Source organism: Astatotilapia calliptera, chromosome 17, assembly GCF_964374335.1.
Source record: "Astatotilapia calliptera chromosome 17, fAstCal68.1, whole genome shotgun sequence".
NCBI lineage: Eukaryota > Metazoa > Chordata > Actinopteri > Cichliformes > Cichlidae > Astatotilapia > Astatotilapia calliptera.
Window position 1 is genome coordinate 5,222,768 of NC_137438.1, and position 22,091 is coordinate 5,244,858.

A 22,091-nucleotide genomic window follows, 5' to 3' on the forward strand; every position below is an offset into this window, starting at 1 on the left:
TGTCTTTTTGGCACTTCTACACTGGCTTCATCTTTCTGCCCCAGTGGTTTCCTCTTGCAAGAATCACACCAAAAATCAGTTGGCAGCAGCAGTGTTTTCCCCCTGGTACAGTATTACCATTGTGCTTACAAAAATGTAGTTTATCTCAGTTATTTGCATTTGGAACGTGATAACTAATGTGACAGAACCACAAGGTAGAATGTGTTAGATTTGGCAGCATGCAAAATTCAATCAGCTCAGACCAAGAGAGAAGAGAAAAATGAGTAAGGCTTACTCTTATTTTACATAAATCTGATAGTTTTTTAAAAATATATATAGTGTTTGAAATGTTTTGTATTAAAACAATTAACTGGAACAAGCAAATGATGAAAATTTCCACTGTAACATTTCTAAAAATAAGTTATTACTGTTGTTGTCAATGAATTTTCCTACCGAGCTGAATATTTCAGTGGGTAGTCTGAGTGTGTGTTATATATCCAGAGCATCAAACACTATCATTTTATCAAATGTCATTGGCACAAGGTGTTGTTTGGTGTTCTGGTCATATCGTAATTGGACACCAACGGATAATGATTCTGTTTTAAAGAAACATTCACAGCAAAGTCACTGTCAGAAGTTTCTTTTTTAAACATTCATTTTTCTGTTTTGCTTTACTTCATCTTTTCTGTTGCTCTCAGTTAGGTTTCTGAATTAAATTATGTGGTTTGATTTATGTAAAAATACATTTCACTTACACATCCTCAGTAAGCACTGATAACAGTCCCGAAGTGGTAATGGCACCAAGAGAGTACTTTTGACTGCTCAAGGCATCTGTTTCAAATGCTTATCTACTCCTATTGGTGCTATCAGAATACCGCTATATTGAAAAATTATCCTAACGGGTTACGAAGTGTGTTGCAATGTGACACTCAGGAGTCCTGAAGAAGCATCCATATGTGGTGACTTGGGAATACAAACAGGTTGAGGAGACCAAGGTTAGAATTTTTTTCGCATTCACCAAAAACCACATGGTTTGCAGAATACGTTTACATTGCATGTAAATGTGACTTTTTTCCCTAAACCACATTTAGGCAACTGCTTTGCCATTCTTAGTGGTGTTCAGGTTGTGTGTCAGGTTTCAGCTCATCAGCACTTTTCATTCAGCACAATTTTTTTGGCAGAATGAAAGAATTCAAAAATAAAGAAAGAAAATAACGCGATGAGCAATTAGAAATTCTACAGTCCGGTTAGTTTGCCAAACCACACCAAATCCACAGCCAAAATACTGACAGGAGGTAGTTAATAATTCAGTATGTGGTGGTTTCTGCTGTCCAAGAACAACGGCAGTCTTATTTGGGCAAGAATAATTAGGCATGTGTCTTTAACATTTCAAATCCTTTGAGCTAATATTACTTTGTTGGAAACTGTAACCTCTTGGAATACAAATAAAATGATTTTTTCTGTTTTTTGTAAAGGGGTTTAGGAATGCTTGTGTTCAAAGTGCCTGACAGCAGAATAAGCACCAGCACCCAGGGTGGAACAAACACATGATGAATGACTATACTTACGATGACCTCTAATGACAGCATTCAAACCCTTAACTTTACATTTACCAAAGTTTAATCAGAACTCTGTAATCTGTACACAAAACTAGTGAGTCTGAGAGAAATGTGTCATCTGTGGCATTTATTTCCTCAGAAGTTACATAGCCTTGGATCACGTCTAGCAAATCAATAAACACATTCACACAAGCCTGCATTGGTCTTTCAAAGAAATAGGGCAAAAACTAATGACTGTAAAACACAGTTATCAATTTAGTTATCAGTCTGGCTTTAACTCCTGCCAATTTTCCTTTAACCACGGGACACACAGCCAGCAAAACACTCCTATTTGGATCTCAAGTCAGATGACAAATAGTGCCTGCGAGAACAAAACAGCAAAGCAGGTTCTATTGTGACTAAACTTACCATGGCTTTTGTCAGTTTGTTGTTGATTTTGCTGGCATGCTTGAAGAAATTTAGAACAGCTCACCAAGAGGAAGGCCGATCATGTGCGCCGAATGTGACACACTGCCTTAATGACTTATCTGATTGTCGTCTGTCCAATTTATCATGGTCTGAGAGCTACTTAATGATAATTACACAAAAGGGAGAGAAGTATAGATGCAAATCGTAATCTGACTTGGCAACACTAATCCGACTCACATGGTGAAAAGGAGGAAAAAAAGGAGATGATTTTAAAACTGTGATGTCACTTAAAGTTAAAGACTGATAGTTGTGCCTTTTACGTCTTTGAAACAAGTGGACAAAAAGATGGGAATTAGAAAATCACAGTATGACCAGAAGAGACAGAACAGAGAGAGGTTGAAGGCATCAAGCTCAATCGACAGCCATATGTAAAAGTAAGAAAACAGCAGACATAGATTAAGGAGCAAAAGAGGGAATGCACTTGCATTTGGCATCTCAAAACACTTAACGATCATCCAAAATTGAACAGGAAGCCTTGGCCCAAATATTGTCTGTTGGAGGGCCCTAAATAACAATAATGATAACTTGCCATCATCTTCAGTGTCTAGCAGGCTATAAATCACAAACTAACACAAAAGTGCCAATTACACCTGTAACTGCTGCTTGTTCCAGGGCAAGTCCCAGACCAATTTAGGGCAAAGAAGAGGACACGTCTGCTTTCGATTAGGGTTCAAACTGGCATATCAGATGAGTCTGCGTGCTTGAGCAGGCTGAGACATCCTGTAGTGCAACGATGCCAAAACTCCAATTGCCCATCTTACACGAACTGTAGAAAAACCATAGAGGCATCACAAAACTTGCACTTTTGCAGATCAGGACAAGTCCTTTTGTTTGAGGAATTCCAAGATGACGTGATATCAGCCAAAGTGCTTGACACACGAGACAGCTTTTCAGATACAATTGCAGACATATAAAAAAGGCAGAGACATGAAGGCCACTGAAGACACAGTTGGCCAAACAGACAACTAGTAATCCAATCACACTGAGAGAAGTCCACAATGGACTTTCACAGCAGGTAGACTAGAAGCAAAGGTTACTATCTTGGATTACTCTATTCTTGACATTATCATTACATTTGTTCAGTACAAAGGGGGGAATGAATCAAATATGTCGATTGTGTTGGTAGTCTGGATTATGCTCTGAGTAAAGCTTTAGTGCTATAAATCTTTAAAAGCCTTATTTTAGGGGAAATCATGCAGTTGTTTTTTCATCTTGGTGACCAGTGAAATGAAACCCGTGGCTCTGCCACACCTTTCCTATAGATGTTCTTACTCTGACCCAGAGACATTAAAAAGGCAAGACTTGCTTCCAGTTAGACTCGGATAAGATGCAAGAAATCAGGAAATCACAGTGATGTTAAAAGATGGAGATTAGGGGCCACAAGAGATGGAGAGGAGAGAGGTTGAACTCATCAGTCTCAATCAGCAGCCAGTAGACAGACTTCTTGATCTAACCAAGATAATCTTATAACCATTACAGCTTGTTGGCAGTCAGCTGTGCAATCTGTGCACTCCTACATCTAAATGACAACAAACATTAACAAAAATGGCTTGTGTTTTGGGTATAAACTGTATATTGAAAAATGGACAAAGCTTTCAGTTTCTAGTTTACCCACCAGACTCGTAAAATTCGTACAAATATTTAGTGCGTTAGAGATCTATCTTAATGCAGGGGTTTACAGCGACCACATAATTTTGTAGCATTTTATTTATTTTTGGATCAAGATTTTTCGCAAATGCAAATAAACAGATCTGACCAATCGGACCACTGAGTTTGACAATTGCGCTTGTAGCTCAAAACACACACTGGTTCTGAATAATGATATGAAAATAGTAAAATAATTGTATTTTATGTCGGACACACAGCTAGAGGCTGCTCAGGCTCACTTGGCTGGGATACAGCTTCAACTCCTGGATGAAATTCTCCCTGCTGCTGCCTTCTTGCGACAACTGGAAGAATTCAGGACCTCAGTTTCTCCCTTTTCTTGCTTACAAATATCAGGATCACCGCATCATCAGTTGCTGCCGACAATTATACCCAACCCGCTAGGGTTTGATTGTGTTGATTCTTCGGTTTCTCAGTCTGAGCCGCCCTCTTGCTTGTTACGTTTGTTAAAAAAAAAAAAGCTATAATGGGAACACCCAAAATACTCAGCTTGAAGCTCTGAGATGGTACTTCACTAACTTGAGGGTGATGTCACAGCGGCCATGTCTTTTATACACAGGTTTGATCAACAAAACAACTCATCTGCCACTCATACGGTTCGCTTGTCATTGTTAGGAACCGTATGCACATAGCTGCACATTTAACCTGTTTTGCTGGTAGTCTCTCTCGCCAACCATTAATCCAGGGAATACTTCCATTATACACTGACACATGCACTCTCACGCACACAAAGAAGCCAGGTCTAAGCCACCGTTGAGCCGTTCAGTCTATTCCTGTGTGATTCTATTAGGCTTGACACTGGATTAGCTCCCTTGATCTCTACATCTGATTTGGATTGGTAAACTATTACTGCTCTCGCTCTCTTACTATTCTCTCACTCTGCAGTTTCCTGACTATCAATCTACTGCATACACATACAGTATTTTTCTCAGTGATCAGATCACACAGTTCTCAGCTGTCAGGCTACTCCTGTGCTCAGTCTTTGTTCACTCTTCTCCTGCGGCTTGATGCCAGGCATGCGGAGAAGCTGCGGATTTAGGTAAGTGTTGGATATGAAATCTACTTAAATGTAACTCTGGAGTCCTTTCAACAAACAAATGTGTCACAAAGTGCTCAAGAGGCAAAAGGAAAAAAAGCAGAAAATTGATTTTTAAAAAATAGGTCAGGTGTAGAAGAGACCAGAAACACTGCTCAGTCCGTGAGTGCGTTTGGCTGTGTGTAATTCCAGCCAAAGTGGACTTCATCAGATGTAAGACACAATGAAAAACCACATCAAGGTAGAAGAGGATTTTTCCTTCCTTTACTCTTTGGGTAAACCACAGAAATCCAACTCTGACCATCCCTGTTGTGTCTGCATGGCCTGTTGTGTAAAAAAAAAGAGATGGCTAGAGGCTCTCTCGTTCCATTTGTTCCTCTCTCTTTCACACAAGGACTAAACTGTCAACACTGCAGCACTCGTTTATTCAATGGGGTAGGGAGGGGCAAACGTACCACTGAGGGTGAGGAGTTTGCAGGTTTGCTTTGCTACCCAAACACTCCAACAGCTGCTCTCAATCTTTATTTTTAAGTTTGAAAGCTCTGATAAACCGAAGCATACTTTAGTTACACAGCGCTGTGTAATGGTGAAACTCTCATTCTGGGAGTGCATAGTAACATTCTGTTTCAGTGCTCCACTCACATTTATCTGACATTTAATGCAGTCTTAATGCTTCACTTGGCAGGGCTCTAACAGGACATCATCAGTTTTACAGGTTTACCTATTTAAAGCTCGCTGTTACAAACTAGACAGGATTTAAAAGACCTGTAGGTTCACCTGATGGACATAATAAAAGATGACAGGGATTTGCATTTTGGGGATTGTGGGATCTCGCCACACTTAGGACTAAATAGCAGGTCGTGTAAGTGCCTACATTTTCACATTAATGTCCTACAACCCTGCAACTTTCTGGAAGTGCAATAATAAATCAGTGCTGAACAATCTAGCTAAATCACAAATAAGATGTGCAGCTGAAGAAGTAGCCACAGGAGCACTTTTAAAGTTTAAAACTGTCAATACATCCTAACACTTATCTGGGTTTGGTTTGTGGCCGGCACATCTGCCTACCTCTTCCAGCTCATCTGAGGGGATGCCAAGTCAGCCAACATATATAATCTTTCCAGTGAATCCTGGATCTCTGCCTGGGCCTTCTTCCATACCCCCCAAAAAACCTTACCTAGGAGGTGTCCAACCACCAAGCAAAACCTCAACTGGCTTCTTTTGTTGTGGAGGAGCAGTGGCTCTACTCTGAGCACCTCTTAAATGCCCGAGCTCCTCACCCTATCTCTAAGGACGAGTCCAGCCACCTTTTGAAGGAACTCATTTCTGTCATTGCATCCATGACCTCATTCTTTCGGTCACTACCCAGACCTCGTGGCCATAGGTGAGGATGAGAAATGCTGATTGACCAGTAAACTGACACCTTCACTTCTCTGCTCCACTGTCGCTTCACCACAACAGATAGATTCAGCTAACCACTTTCATTTGTGTCATTTTCTCTATGTACAGCAGTGAAACTCATGTGTACTCTCTAATGGTTTTAGGTGTTTCTTGGGTGATTTTCCTTTTTTAAATTTGTAACCAGGTCACTCTGGCACTTCTTCTCATCCAGGGGAACAATCTGTCAACAGCTTGAATACTTTATTGCAGATTTCAGCCAATGCATTGACTTACTGACAGACAGCCCAGCAATGACGGGTTTTCCAGGATGTCTGCTGTTCATCCAGCAGTTCTAACAAGAGAATTTAAAAAACAATGAAAGTATAATTTACATATTAAATTACATTTATAGCTTGTCTGTGAAAAAAATCTAAGACCAAAGACTAGTAGGGTTTCCTTGCCCCACAGTCTCCATGCAGTCGTCTGTTTCGGTAGAGTCACAGCCAAGCTTTTATTGCTATCAACATCTAATCATGACAATTTCAGAAACAGTTCTAGCTGTTTTTTTCTTGACCCTTTTTGAACAGAAAGTGGGAAAAAATATAGCCAACAAAAAAGAAAAAGACACAAACTGTTTAGATATATTTACATTTCAGGAAACACATTTTTGTTTAGATACGTCCAAACCAGAGATCCCACAGTAACTTTGACCCGCCTTTCTATTTTCTGCGTCAAATGGTTGAGATCTTGTTTTGAGATCTATTCCCATGCATCATGCATGCAAATTGTATATATCACAGATGCAGCACGATTGTCCTCTGAGTTATGACGAATTCAATGGCATGCTCAGAAAGTCAAGCTTTGAAAAATAAGGTTAATATTCATTGACCTAAACCACAATCTCTTTTACAAACCTGCCCAAACAATGGAAAAAGAGCAGGAGAAGTCAAAGGAAATACTATGTTTGCCCTTATTTTCTGTTATATAGAACACACAGTTACAATAGTGGATGCTCATATTAAACATGACAAAAGTTTTAAATAAGACTTTCAGTGTAAGTCTGAGTAATCCCCAGAAAAGCTCAGGATCAGTTTTTTCTACTCTTCACTCTGTATGCCGGTGAAAGCTGATATCCATCATATGGCCCTTTCTCCTCTCCTTTAGTTTGCTTAAGGAGAGGAGAGTGTGCTGTTTCAGACAGGCAGTGAACTGAGGAGTTGCACCAAGTCTTAGTGTAAGATAAGCAAGCTATTCAAGACCCAAAGATCTCTTTTAAGCCTAAAAATTAATATAAAGAAAATTAAAAGTATTTTTTCTAAACATGTTGCAGTTCTACCTACCTCGGCCACTACCTCTTAACGTCAAGGTTATGCTTGACGGTCGGGACTGTGATGTTGTAACAGACCTGTAACCATTTACACTGGCAGTTGAGGTGCATTCGTGCACTCCTAGGCAATTTAGCTCAGATGTAAACATCACTGCGGTGCTGAAATGGAAATGTCAGCACTGCGAGAAATCATAACATGAAAAGAAAACACTAGTGGGGTTTTCTGTGGAAAATCTTATCTCTTTCAAGGGTAACAGCAGCCTCCCTCAGTGCCGCATGGGAATCCCATGTTTGCAAACACTGACCCGTTCGCACACCTGTGCCTGGAGCCTGGCCATGCTGCAGCAGGTTACCGAAATTGGAAGGTGCACAACAAGCGTAAAGAACACCAGAGCACATGCTCGCAAAGCATGTGCTCCAGCAGCTGTCATGTCATTTTTGGCCCCCAAGGCAAGCTGCAAGCACTGAAACGACTCTGTTTTGTGCCTTTATTGTATGAATAAGTGCAAAATCCACAACAAACAGTTTACTACATTGCTGTGTGGTTAGAAAATCACGAGCAATAGTCCGTCTTTCTCCTGTCTGTGGTTTATTTTCTCGAGGTGTGTGTTCAAGCTTGTTTTTTCCTCTGAAAGGTAAAGGAATGCCTACCTGTAGGTATGTACATGTGTACGTACATGTACTCTGAGTTAGAATTCACACCCGACCTGTGTGTGTGCAGACAGCAGACTTTCCTAAACACACAACACTTTGACCTCAAAATGTTTTGAAGCTTTCCACTCCCTCTCTTTCACACAGAGCTTTTATAACCACACACACACACACACACACACACACACACACACACACACACACACACACACACACACACACACACACACACACACACTGACATCACTTTCCCTCTCTTGAACACACACAAATACATGCTACAGCGGCCGCGTCGCTTGCTTTTGCATCCACGCACGGGCACAAACTAGTATTCTTAAGAAATAATCATTGTGAATGCGGATGACTCACCTGGCTCATGGCAACAAAACATTCAGAGGGTAATTCACTGTTATGATTGGAATTCTGCCCTTCCCTGCACTTACCATAACAGCTCAGAGGCTTGAAAGAGAGCGAGGTGGGAGGTGGCAGAACGTAAAGGGCAAAGGCAGATCCTCACAGCATAAATGAGTGTGCGATCTTAAATTCGCTTTGTTTGCACAGGTAGAATGTACTGAGAATTATGACAATATAGGAAGTTTTTAAAAAAGCCCAAATAAAAAAGATAGAAACTATTTAAATATATTTACATTTCAGGAAATACATTTTTGCTCAGATACGTCGGCACCAGAGATCCTGGCGCGACCTCAACACGTCTTTCTGTTTTCTGTTATCAAATGGCTGAGTTGGAAATCTATTTTTCAAGATCTTGTTTTGCGATCAGTTTTGGAATATAACAAACCCCCCAAGCCTTGATCATCACAGGCTTGAACCACAGCTTTTAGCGTATCACGGGTAATGCTTGAAAATTGTGGGACATTTCAGGTATTCTCTTATCACTACTCCACTTGCTGTTTCTCTGGCTGTTTAGCATTTTCCTTACTTTTGCCATGCTAGCAGGCCAGATGGTAGGGAATATGAGTTTTTAAAATAAAAGCCCTGGTGTATTAGTTGGAACATTCTACCAAACATTCCACACGTTATTCGTGTTTTATTTAAACTTTTTTTGCTTAGGCTTTCGGAGCTCCAGATTACTCTTTGAGCCTTTTGTCATAAATAGCTCAGTGATTACACAGAGCTTTTCATAGCATATCTGCACCTATGTAACAAATGGGAATGGGATTTTCTCATCCCCCTCCATGTCCACACTACATTTTGTTAAGTTTCTCTGCGCTGATGAACGCAGAGATGAATAAACACTTGAATGGAAGTTGAGCGGCAGACTGGACTGGATGCCTCTGTCACTCTGTGTGTGTGTGTGTGTGTGTGTGTGTGTGTGTGTGTGTGTGTGTGTGTCCTGCAACATCTGGAGTCAATTGGACAGCATTAGGGCTCAGACATTGCTGGGTGAAAATCCCTCTAGAGGATTTGCTGGTTTGGCACACTGCTCCACTAAGTCCCATCAATAAGTGTCCTTGACCTCACTGGGGTCTCCACGGTGACTACAGGTTTCTAACTGGTTCTGATTGGAGCCCCAAAGGTGAAAAAGTTCTACTAAACGCATTAAGGGGGTTTATTTTAGCTAACAGTTTGCAATGATAATCAAAATGGACTTGGGACAATACAGCACTAATGTGGAAAAATGATAGTTATCCCTTTTGACTCATTTCATTTTTCTGCATAAAGAAGCTGAAGCTGTTTACATCAAAGTTCCAAGAAGCTAAAGTTGAATTCAGACAACTTCAGGTAGTGATGTTTGCATTACTGTTAGAACCTATTCTTAGATCTGACGACAAGTAGGCAGGACTAACTGGTTAGCCTAAGGTTAAGCTTATTTCTGGTTTTATTTTACTAACTTTTGTTCGTGCACTTCTGCAGCTAGTTCAGGTGTGTTTATATCAAGTGTAACTGCACCAAGAAAATTACTTCGCGATGCAAAGGGACTGCTCATGTCTTGTTTTCTCAACTATTGGCTCGCTCAGTACCTGTGTGAAGTGGAAGAATGATGTTCCTTGTATTTCATTAGCTCTGCGGTCTGCCGCTGTAGTTTTCCTATTGAGTTGTGTAGAAAAAAACAAGTGTAAATCCAACAAATCCTACTGCTGCTTTTGTACTGTTGGTCGAATGGCTTTTTGCTTTCCTCACTATCATGCAGGTCCTTAACTTATCAGTGGCTCAATAAGATATTTTTAGAATGTCTACAGTTGTGCTCCTTTAGTCCGTCTGACTGTATTTTTGGATTTACACACTTATACAATGAACTATATCGCTCATTTCCAGCACCGTAGTTTTTATTCTTGGACTTCAATAGAGTAACATTGTCACAGTTCAAAATAATCTTTCTCTAATACTGGGCTTCAGTGCTTCCCCTTACAGTGGTTCATCCACTATCTCAAATAAGCTGCTTTTTCCTTCCTGGTTTTTTGTCTTTCAGCCAGCTTTATTTTGATTGGCTGCCACTTCTAAACAATAGGTTTGAACAGTAAGTGGGTGGGACATCTGAGCTCGCAGCGCTGTTTGCTTTAGATTGGCAGACTCCATTCTCACTGACATTACACAGAGCAAAGAGAAGAAGAAACTATCTGAATATGGGACTTTTGGCTCAGAGGGGTACATACAGTTCTCATTCTCATGTTTTTTTATTATATGCTTAATTTGATCATCCACAGTATATTTGCAAAAGTGTATCCATCCATCCATATTCTTCTGCTTATTCATTCCGGTTATAAGGTTCACAGGAAGCAAAGGTTTAGAAAGAAAATGTGTTAAAATAGAAGAGGTCCAATTTAATAGAACATTTATACCTTTAACAAATCAGTTATGTCTAGCATCCAATACTTACTGTCATGATAAGTAATTCTACTTTCCACTACATTTTGCAAAAATAATGTGTCCGTTTGTGAGCCGTTTGATGTTGCAAGCAGCTGGCTGTAAGCACCTTCATACAGATAAAAATTTAATAAAAGAAAAATATTCATAAGAACAAACCACACACAACAAAAACAGTAACGGCAGAAGTTGGCTGAGCCGCTGTGCAATGCATATAGCTCTACTTCACAAATAACACAGTTGTAGGTCCTTTTAGTAATCTAGTTGCTTTGTTGACAGTATTTGTTGTGTAACAGAAACTAAAGAACAACTGAGCACATAGAGACATTGCATCCACCTGAAAATGCAGTGAGAAAGGACATCAAATATAATTTGGCATTAATTAGGTGTGAGGATACTAAACACCATGCTGGTTTTATGTGCGACATAGGTGCAAAAACCCTGATTGGAGGTTCTGGTCAGGACATTGGTGTTTCCCCAAGTCCTCATTTTACTCTACGACTCTCAGTAAAGAGCTTTTCTTTGCTACCCTGTTACTTCTCCACAAACAGCAGTTAATCACTAATTAGTTTAAAGCTGGCGTCCTTACCTTTTTAGCCTGTCAGCCAAAGCACAAGTTTAATCACTTGAGTGGATCAGTCGATGGATCTATAGCAAGATAGTCGAGTCTATACAGGCAAAAGTATTCAAACGGCCAATTAAATCAAGCTTCATAAGAGGCTGAAAGTTCAGTGCGTGACTGATATTTTCTCTTGTATTCCATTCTGCCTGGAGAAAAAACGTTTCAGTCTTAAATGCTTGAAAGTTGACTGAAAGTGGAAAATAAAACCATAAGAGAGTAAATTACTGTCAGAAAAATATCTGCTGTCATGCCTCAAAATATGCAGTGAAATGCTTTTGGTCTTTGTTGTGTGTGAAGTTAAATTTGACCCAATATGCAAATGTTTATGGGTTTATGATTTTCTGTCCTCTGGTAGCATTTTAAAACAGTTCAGGCATTCCTTCTTAAGCATCAGTGTCAGCCGATCACTAAGCAGATCACCCTTCAGTTCGGAGGTTACACAGTGGAGTGCCTCTCAGTGTCCTTTTCACCACATCTTCTCAAAAATCCTTAATCTTCTCCCACAACTCTGCCTTAGCCTCCTATCACTGCTCAGCCATGATCATTTTTCAGTCGCTCCCCTTCCTACTCCCGCTCCCAGTTTGTATTGAAAATGACAATATGCGATGACCCTTTGAGCTCCTTGCTGTCATTTTGAAATCAGTCTTTGCGCCCTACTTTCCTTTTCTGTCCTATTTTCCGGAATCCTGGGACATGGGACAGGTAGACAAATCGTCTTGTGCTTTTTTGGGCACATAAGCACACATCCACATACATACACTATTTAGAAAAATGAAGGGAACGTGTGATCATCACAGTATAATGGAAATTCAAACTCCAGGGATCCCAGTCTGTCTAATTTGGAAGCATAAACCACTGTGAATCTGTTTCTTCTGCTTTGATGAAAGTGGCAACAGGTGCACTGGAAAGGTAGTGACCTCAGACCACCACTCTCTCCTCATCCATTCAGATTGATTTTTGCTAGTGTCCTTAGCTAGTGTTTGTATTGGTTCCTCTGACATGGCATATCAATATATACTATGGCTCTGAGCACAGCCTCAAGAGTGTTGAAGAGATACCAGGACACTGGACATTACCTGGGCATGGAAGTCATCCCATCAGCAGGACTGGTAGCTGCTCCCTTGTTAATCACACATGCCCTCATTTTTAATACAAACTGGGAACAGATGTCACAAGGGGAGTATCTCCTCCTGGTAGCTTCTCCACAGAAGGAGCACTGCCCTGCAAAATGACCTCCAGCAGGCTACTCATGACCAAACTGTCAGAAACAGTTCCTGGAAAACACAGGTGGGACCTGTGCTCACAGGAATGAATGTGAAGCAGTGGTAATGAAAAGAAAGGCCTCTCGTATACAAGTCCTCTGGTTGTGTTAAAAACCTGTATCAGAATTTGTTAAAGATTGTGTTAGATTTTACTGATGTTGGTGCATTTTGATGATCTTATTTTTAGATTAGTTTAAATTATTTGCTCGGTTTCTATTGTTGGAAAACAAGGCACATTAGAGTGAAGTTTTTGGGCTGGGAAGTCAAAACAGCATGCTAAAAGAAGCTAAATGGCATCTTTAATTTTTCCGTCTCTCTCTTTGCTCATCCTTCTGTTGGGACAATTCTAGCTTTATTTTTTGTGTGAATTAGACATATTGCGATCTCTGCAACAGTAGCATCAGTAGCTTAGGTGAAGATAACTGTATTATACAGGGAGTGCAGAATTATTAGGCAAATGAGTATTTTGTCCACATCATCCTCTTCATGCATGTTGTCTTACTCCAAGCTGTATAGGCTCGAAAGCCTACTACCAATTAAGCATATTAGGTGATGTGCATCTCTGTAATGAGAAGGGGTGTGGTCTAATGACATCAACACCCTATATCAGGTGTGCATAATTATTAGGCAACGTCCTTTCCTTTGGCAAAACGGGTCAAAAGAAGGACTTGACAGGCTCAGAAAAGTCAAAAATAGTGAGATATCTTACAGAGGGATGCAGCAGTCTCAAAATTGCAAAGCTTCTGAAGTGTGATCATCGAACAATCAAGCGTTTCATTCAAAATAGTCAACAGGGTCGCAAGAAGCGTGTGGAAAAACCAAGGCGCCAAATAACTGCCCATGAACTGAGAAAAGTCAAGCGTGCAGCTGCCAAGATGCCACTTGCCACCAGTTTGGCCATATTTCAGAGCAGCAACATCACTGGAGTGCCCAAAAGCACAAGGTGTGCAATACTCAGAGACATGGCCAAGGTAAGAAAGGCTGAAAGACGACCACCACTGAACAAGACACACAAGCTGAAACGTCAAGACTGGGCCAAGAAATATCTCAAGACTGGTTTTTCTAAGGTTTTATGGACTGATGAAATGAGAGTGAGTCTTGATGGGCCAGATGGATGGGCCCGTGGTTGGATTGGTAAAGGGCAGAGAGCTCCAGTCCGACTCAGACGCCAGCAAGGTGGAGGTGGAGTACTGGTTTGGGCTGGTATCATCAAAGATGAGCTTGTGGGGCCTTTTCGGGTTGAGGATGGAGTCAAGCTCAACTCCCAGTCCTACTGCCAGTTTCTGGAAGACACCTTCTTCAAGCAGTGGTACAGGAAGAAGTCTGCATCCTTCAAGAAAAACATGATTTTCATGCAGGACAATGCTCCATCACACGCGTCCAAGTATCCACAGCGTGGCTGGCAAGAAAGGGTATAAAAGAAGAAAAACTAATGACATGGCCTCCTTGTTCACCTGATCTGAACCCCATTGAGAACCTGTGGTCCATCATCAAATGTGAGATTTACAAGGAGGGAAAACAGTACACCTCTCTGAACAGTGTCTGGGAGGCTGTGGTTGCTGCTGCACGCAATGTTGATGGTGAACAGACCAAAACACTGACAGGATCCATGGATGGCAGGCTTTTGAGTGTCCTTGCAAAGAAAGGTGGCTATATTGGTCGCTGATTTGTTTTTGTTTTGTTTTTGAATGTCAGAAATGTATATTTGTGAATGTGGAGATGTTATATTGGTGTCACTGGTAAAAATAAATAATTGAAATGGGTATATATTTGTTTTTTGTTAAGTTGCCTAATAATTATGCACAGTAATAGTCACCTGCACACACAGATATCCCCCTAAAATAGCTAAAACTGAAAACAAACTAAAAACTACTTCCAAAAACATTCAGCTTTGATATTAATGAGTTTTTTGGGTTCATTGAGAACATGGTTGCTGTTCAATAATAAAATTATTCCTCAAAAATACAACTTGCCTAATAATTCTGCACTCCCTGTATTTAGTTTGTAGTGTTTTCAGACCTCATGTCACAATAATCACAATAAATGTTCAGGGATGTGGTTTATATGTGTAAATGCTTTTCAAAGGCTGTGTTTCATTACAGAATATTAGTTTTCAGTCTTTTCCAGCAGTGAGGTAAGTTTTGTGTTTCATTAAATAAATTTGCAGTTCGTCACGGTCCATGTCCTTCATGAACCTCAATGTAACCACACACACACACACACGAAACACCAATGAACACATACTAGAGACCATGGAGAAGACAAACACACTGACAGTTTTGTGTTGGACGATCGTGTACACACACGCAGTGTATTTATGTCTGTGGTTAACTTGGCACAATTACTGGCAAACAGTAGACTTGGATAGAGGAGGTGCACATAAACAGGCTTCACTGTCATTTGCCAGTGAGCAACAAAGAGGTGCATGGACACTTTAGATGCATCTATTAAGATAACTGGTGACACTTTTTGAATGTTGTACTTGTTTTGCAAAACCTTTCATTAGAAAATCAAAATGAAAAAAAGAGAAATCTGAAATCTGAAAACAAGCTGATAAAAACTCTTCAAATTCAATATTAGAAGTGAGAGAGTAGCACTGGAGCTTTATCTTTGCTCTTCACTCCGTTTGTTGTTTCCACACTCAAAAACAAAAGCTGAACAGATCACCTTGTATGCACAATCACAGTCCGCTTCTGTGTACACTGAATTCTTCCAGCCCTCAGACTTTTGTCCAGGCCAAAAAGGAAGTGCTGCCATATTTCACAGTCAGTGGTGAGCTGAGCAAAATTCAGTAGCAGATAAAAATGTTGGTGAACATTAAGTTACAGGACATGTAGGTGAAGGTAACACGTGAGACAATCTAAACACAGAATGTAACATTTCATTAACAAGGGGATGATGAAATGAACATAAAACATTTGGATTCATAAAACATATAGACGTTAATAATGGCTTTATGTGTGATGTTTGTGCAATGTTTTGTTCAGGTTGGCCCACTTATTAAGGAGACGATAGGGGAAGATTTTGCATTAATCTAGGCAAATATTAAAAATTTGTGTTTTGCCTGGTTTTTATCGTCTCACTGAAATTATGCAACTGTACTTCCCTGATGGCAAGTTTCTTATCTGATTCATCAAGTATCTGCAATAATACAAAGCACCGGGCAAGAATTATCATTGCCTGATGCAACAAAACGCCATATTTATGAGAGTCTATTACCCATCACAACCATTGCGACACAGTCACACATCAACACACGAAACCTGTGTGTGGTCTTACTAAGATGCTGCCAGCCTGAGGCTGTCTGAATCAAAGGTGTGACAATTTCAAAAGCCATGGGCTTTTGCCTTTGCACTGTCAGACTGTCTGCAATCATGCATCTTTTGCAAAATCTCATGTACCTGTCAAGATTTCTAAAGTTTGTGCATGAACATATAAGCATGTTTTTCTGTGTGCAGCATCTTCCTGTTTCAACACAAGCTTGTTCCAGATTAACAGCTTCAGTGAGCGTGAAGAGCAGGTGAAACAAAGTTCTTGGCAATTTCACTCACTGTGTTTTCTACGGGAATGATTAGCTTAGATATTTAAGACACATCAATCTATGGGCTTAAAGTGCCAAAACTTTTACATTAGGTATAGATCATTCACGATATTTCTTGCTCGTCTAAAATTCCTTGCTAAAGTGAGTGTTTGTCACTTGGCTATGTTTGCTAAAAAAACCCTTTTCCTTACCATAGAAACAGTTCTGTGATCACCTGCCGCTGTTTTCTTCCTTGAATGCTTACTCTTTTTAATATTGCCAAGCTAAGCAGCATATTTCTTTTTGTCACAATGTACTAAATCATTTTATGATTAATTTATTTTGTTTTTATAATCCAAGGATGTTTTCCACTTGCGCTAAGGTCTCCTTTAACCATGAAGTGGTTAAAATCCACCTACTCAGATTTATTCAGATAAATCTAATTTTCTAATTTTCTCTAGATTTGGACATGAAGTCCCTACAGACGTCTTGTATAATTGTTAAGGTTTTTTTCTTGAAAAGTTTCTGAATTATTTGTTTGTATAAGTCTTGTGATATAAGTGATGTCTTGTGATTTCTGTGTGTGTAACAGGTCATTACATTCTTCTATCACTGCTATAAAGAGAGAAGACATAGGTATTTAGATAGCAAACAGAAACCTCATACAACATGGTAGGAAGCGACATCAATCACACAATCCCGGAGCTAAACTTACAGTCGCTCTAAAAGCTACTTTTAACAGCTCATTTGTTGCAAAGTAGCACCGCCTGTTTTATTTCACATCAGAAACCCTTCCTGATGCAACCCCAGGGAATTTGTTTCTCTGGCTAGAATCAAACCAGCAACCTACATAGCCACTGCAATACAAGGGCAAGAGTCCCAAAATATCCTAATTTCATTGAAAGCAAAAGTTCAACTTTATTTTGTTATACAGTTATACAGATATAAAATAATGTTTTGCACCATAAAAGCTGCTCCCAAAGAACACAGTACATGTCTCAGCATGGTATGCAGTCTGTCCTTAAGCTTTTCGGGAAAATGGCACCAAATGACCAGAATCTGAAAGTCGCATCCTTAAGAAATAGGAAAAGATTCAGGATAGACCTGACACAGAACATGTGACTCTTCAGCTTGTCTATCACTAAAGCCTCATCAGAAATGCTCTCAGTAGAAGGGTGGCTGACTTTTGTACAATACTGTATGTGTGAGGGCAACTAATACTCACACTAATATCTCATACGACAGAGAACCTATAGAGAACTCACTATCAATTGCATATCTACTTGGCAGTCAGGGAAGAATAATAAATCATTCTATCTGATACACACAAAAAACTACTCACATTTTTTGGCTTTCTCCAAAATCAATAAATCTTTTAAAAAAATCTCTTGTCATTTCACATACTTTAAACCCACAACCCCACCCCATTTTTCTTTAAAGGACGTTAAAGCTCACATTTGTAGATTTGTCTTCATCAAGCTCTTACCTGTCAAAACTTTGACTTACGTGTCAATGACCGCAAGAAGCAGAATAAAAAGCTTGTGGAATAAAGCAGTGGTATTCTGCAGTATGCTGATGATGTACTTGGCTCACACGAGAGCGAGCCGCTCTGAATGCAAAGGGTAAGTTGCTTCTTCAGGTGAAAGAGTTCAAGATTTGCTTGAACTGATGTAGCATCTGAAATGATGCCCCTTTATCCAGCCTGTTTAGGTGGATAAATTGGCGTCATTTCTGTTAAGAGGGACTGTAGTATAATAGGGGATCTTAAGGCTAATCTAACAATTTACTGCTCAGGCACTCAGTTATGGTCATGAGCTGTGTAAATAAAAGGGTGAGACAGCAATAAAACAGGCTGAAATATAGGCCGAAGTTCTTCACAGGGTGTCCAACATATACTATTTCTCCAACAATGTCTATAGAAAATGTTTTGAATTCCTTCTGTAAGAATCCTTAAATCTAAGATCTTACCTTCTATAGACCAGCGAACTTTCTCTGGTGTGTTGTCTTTTTGTCTGTGGTGTTCATTTTTAACCTTGAATTACACATGTCTGCTGTTAATGTCAGGTCTGCTAGCTACTTTTGCATATAGGGATACTGTATGTACTGCGTATAAAATCACAAATCTCCATGATGACTAAACAATTCTCGAGCTGTTAGACGTCTACTGTGTACTTCAACACAAGCCTCAATGGTGTTTTGTTTCATTTCTTCTCATTTGTTACACCCTTTCTTACTTCGCAGCCTAGAGGTTATGACAACTAAATACAAAACAAGCTGATAATCATTTGTTAATTTACTCAGAACAAACTCAGATTTTAAACCGTACTTGATCAACATCCGTTCAGTAACTGTGACATTGGCCTCATGAGTTTATCCTGCCTCAATTCAGACCCTGCTGACTTGGCATACTGTGATTATAAAAGCTTTAAAAGGACATTTGGAAAGAACTACTGCACAGACTGGCCTAACAACTATGAGCACTTCCTTTGTCCATCTTTAGAAAGAGGAACCAATCGAAATAAAGCCAGCTGTATCATGTTTGTTGGATTCTGAACCTGTCTGCAAACCGAAGTTTAATGCCTTTTATAATATATTTTGATCATGAACTTTTAAACAAAATAATCCAGCACCAAAAGCAATATCCTGTTTTTCCATTTTGTTTGTGTCTAAAGCAGATTTTTAAAAACACATTAATTTATTTTATGGTTCCATTTATCACTGAGACTGATTTTTGGCTCAAGCATTATCCTAGAATACTTATTTAGGATAAGTGGCCTGGTTCACAGACAACAGAACATTTAGCCAATATTCATTTTAAATTAATGTGAATCACATGGGGTTTTTGTGGTTGTGCAGGGCAACAAGGCCCCAAAATCCTGCATTCCTGCTTTAACCAGTTCTCTGACTATATTCAGGGCACAGTACCATCTGAATGTCACATGAAAAATGTATTTTTGTTGAGCAATTATCCATTTGAGTGTGAAGTACAGTGCTCAAAGGCACGCGGAGAATTTCTTGTAAACATGCTACGTAGAAGCGATTCTTGTTTAAGGGGTGAAGGTTGGGCTAAGAAAAACTGCAAGTTTACAAAAAGATCCTCATGATAATCTCACCCTAAAACAGACTGGTAATGAGCGATGGCTTTGTCACAGTGACACAGAAGCTCTGGTGACATGTAGATGAATGTGAGGGTTCCTCAGAAACTTCCCCGAGGGCTTAGCTATTTCTTCTTGTCCTAACATGCTTCGTTAATAATTTAGAGCATGTACACAGTGCAGTAACTTAGTGGTAACCAGCTCACAGTGAGTCAATAGTTTGGCGATTATGCCCGCCAGCTGAATGATTGCATCCCTGGGTTCTCACCTTCTTAGCAACTCGGGCAAAAAATTTAATTCACAAGAATACCTTCAGTTTGGTCAAACTGCAATATATGAGCAGTAGTGCTTTGATACAATAAAGGAAAACTGAGTGGAAATTGGCATATTAACCCGTTCTCAAAACTCTATGGGACAATTCGTCATCACGTCACACGTAGGCTATTCTAAACTAGTAACCAAAATTGATGGCCTATTTGAGTTTTTCATACACTCCTTAACTCGCTCATCATTCCGGTCACTACATCGGTCCTATGTCACATGCCAACATATATCAATTTCCTGTCCTCTGTGAAAACAGACAGGCACCAATGTTTTCGGTAATCTATACGAGGACGTGAAAGTACAGTGACCCTGAAAATTCAAATGCGTCATATAATACTGTTTAGTGTTAGCTTGTCACGTCTGCAGCTTGTCCGGTATGTTACTGTTTCCCCCAAAACACTTCCATTGTGTTCCAAGACACACAAGCTGAAACGTCAAGACTGGGCCAAGAAATCTCTCAAGACTGATTTTTCTAAGGTTTTATGGACTGATGAAATGAGAGTGAGTCTTGATGGGTCAGATGGATGGGCCCGTAGCTGGATTGGTAAAGGGCAGAGAGCTCCAGTCCGACTCAGACGCCAGCAAGGTGGAGGTGGAGTACTGGTTTGGGCTGGTATCATCAAAGATGAGCTTGTGGGGCCTTTTCGGGTTGAGGATGGAGTCAAGCTCAACTCCCAGTCCTACTGCCAGTTTCTGGAAGACACCTTCTTCAAGCAGTGGTACAGGAAGAAGTCTGCATCCTTCAAGAAAAACATGATTTTCATGCAGGACAATGCTCCATCACACGCGTCCAAGTACTCCACAGCGTGGCTGGCAAGAAAGGGTATAAAAGAAGAAAAACTAATGACATGGCCTCCTTGTTCACCTGATCTGAACCCCATTGAGAACCTGTGGTCCATCATCAAATGTGAGATTTACAAGGAGGGAAAACAGTACACCTCTCTGAACAGTGTCTGGGAGGCTGTGGTTGCTGCTGCACGCAATGTTGATGGTGAACAGACCAAAACACTGACAGAATCCATGGATGGCAGGCTTTTGAGTGTCCTTGCAAAGAAAGGTGGCTATATTGGTCACTGATTTGTTTTTGTTTTGTTTTTGAATGTCAGAAATGTCTATTTGTGAATGTGGAGATGTTATATTGGTTTCACTGGTAAAAATAAATAATTGAAATGGGTATATATTTGCTTTTTGTTAAGTTGCCTAATAATTATGCACAGTAATAGTCACCTGCACACACAGATATCCCCCTAAAATAGCTAAAACTAAAAACAAACTAAAAACTACTTCCAAAAACATTCAGCTTTGATATTAATGAGTTTTTTGGGTTCATTGAGAACATGGTTGTTGTTCAATAATAAAATTATTCCTCAAAAATACAACTTGCCTAACAATTCTGCACTCCCTGTAGAGGAGCACAGAGCAGACACACAGTCTCCATATCAGTCCAGCAGCTGAAAAAGTGGTCACTCACTGACAGCACCTCATTAAAGCAGCCTCATTTACTAGAGTCAGGGCTTTTATGGTAGTCATTATGAGAGCAGGGGTAAGATTAATTTCTCACGTTCATTTTTATTTTTTTTATGCACAAGTGTTTACAGGCCAGTCACACAGATTTTTGGTCTAATGAAAAGTGGAAGAAAAACTCAAAGGTTAAGTGAATGGCATCTTAAGGAAGTGATGTCAAATACATAATTGCTGAGGTTTTGACTTGTATAAACAGTTTCATTTAAAAAAAAAAAAAAGGACGCCAGCAAATATTACTGTATAGAGTATCCAGATGTGTTATTAAATGGTGTTATCTTTTGGGGGGGGGGTCTTTGCAAGCTCTGGATCTGCAAGACACCATACAACCCACATCACCCCCAGCTTCTCCTTTTCATGCTGCTGTAAACAGAGCCATACCACTAACATAAATTACTACAGGTGGAAATAATAATCTTCTTGTAATGATCGTCGTTTTAGCTGTTTCAGTTTGCTACAGCATTAAGAAGTGGGAGACTGATGGGAAAAGGCTGAACAGCTTCTTAGAAATATACATGTTCTATTTTGGAGCCATAGCTCAAGGCTGTGCAAGAGCTAAAGGTTTCTTTGAATAAAGACTCCACTTAATTCATTAAGGAGCATTTCAGATATGTTCCGGGGACACAGGAATATTGTGATGAAGCTCTAATAAAAAGTGTTTGCTGTTAAAAACAAATATGATCATCTTTGTCCCCACATGACTGTCATCTGTGTGTGAGTTTGCAGCAGCATTGCAGTGATACTTTTGAATGGGCCTGCAAACAACTGCGATGTAGTAAGAACAAAGAAATGTGTGTGTCAGTCCACGTGCTTGTCTTTTCTGAGCCAGTGATTACAAGGTGACATTGCTGTGCGT

The 22,091-nt window shown here is 39.9% G+C and overlaps 1 protein-coding gene and 1 long non-coding RNA gene across 2 annotated transcripts in view; both read left to right on the forward strand.

Annotated features, from left to right (window-relative positions):
• Positions 1-22,091, forward strand: part of ntf3 (neurotrophin 3) — a 39,004-nt gene that overhangs the window by 12,344 nt on the left and 4,569 nt on the right. The gene's annotated exons all lie outside the window — the stretch shown is intronic.
• On the forward strand, positions 12,945-14,538 carry LOC145421491 (uncharacterized). The gene is made up of 2 exons (XR_013902860.1): positions 12,945-13,523; positions 13,599-14,538. It is a non-coding gene; the product is annotated as an uncharacterized LOC145421491 (long non-coding RNA).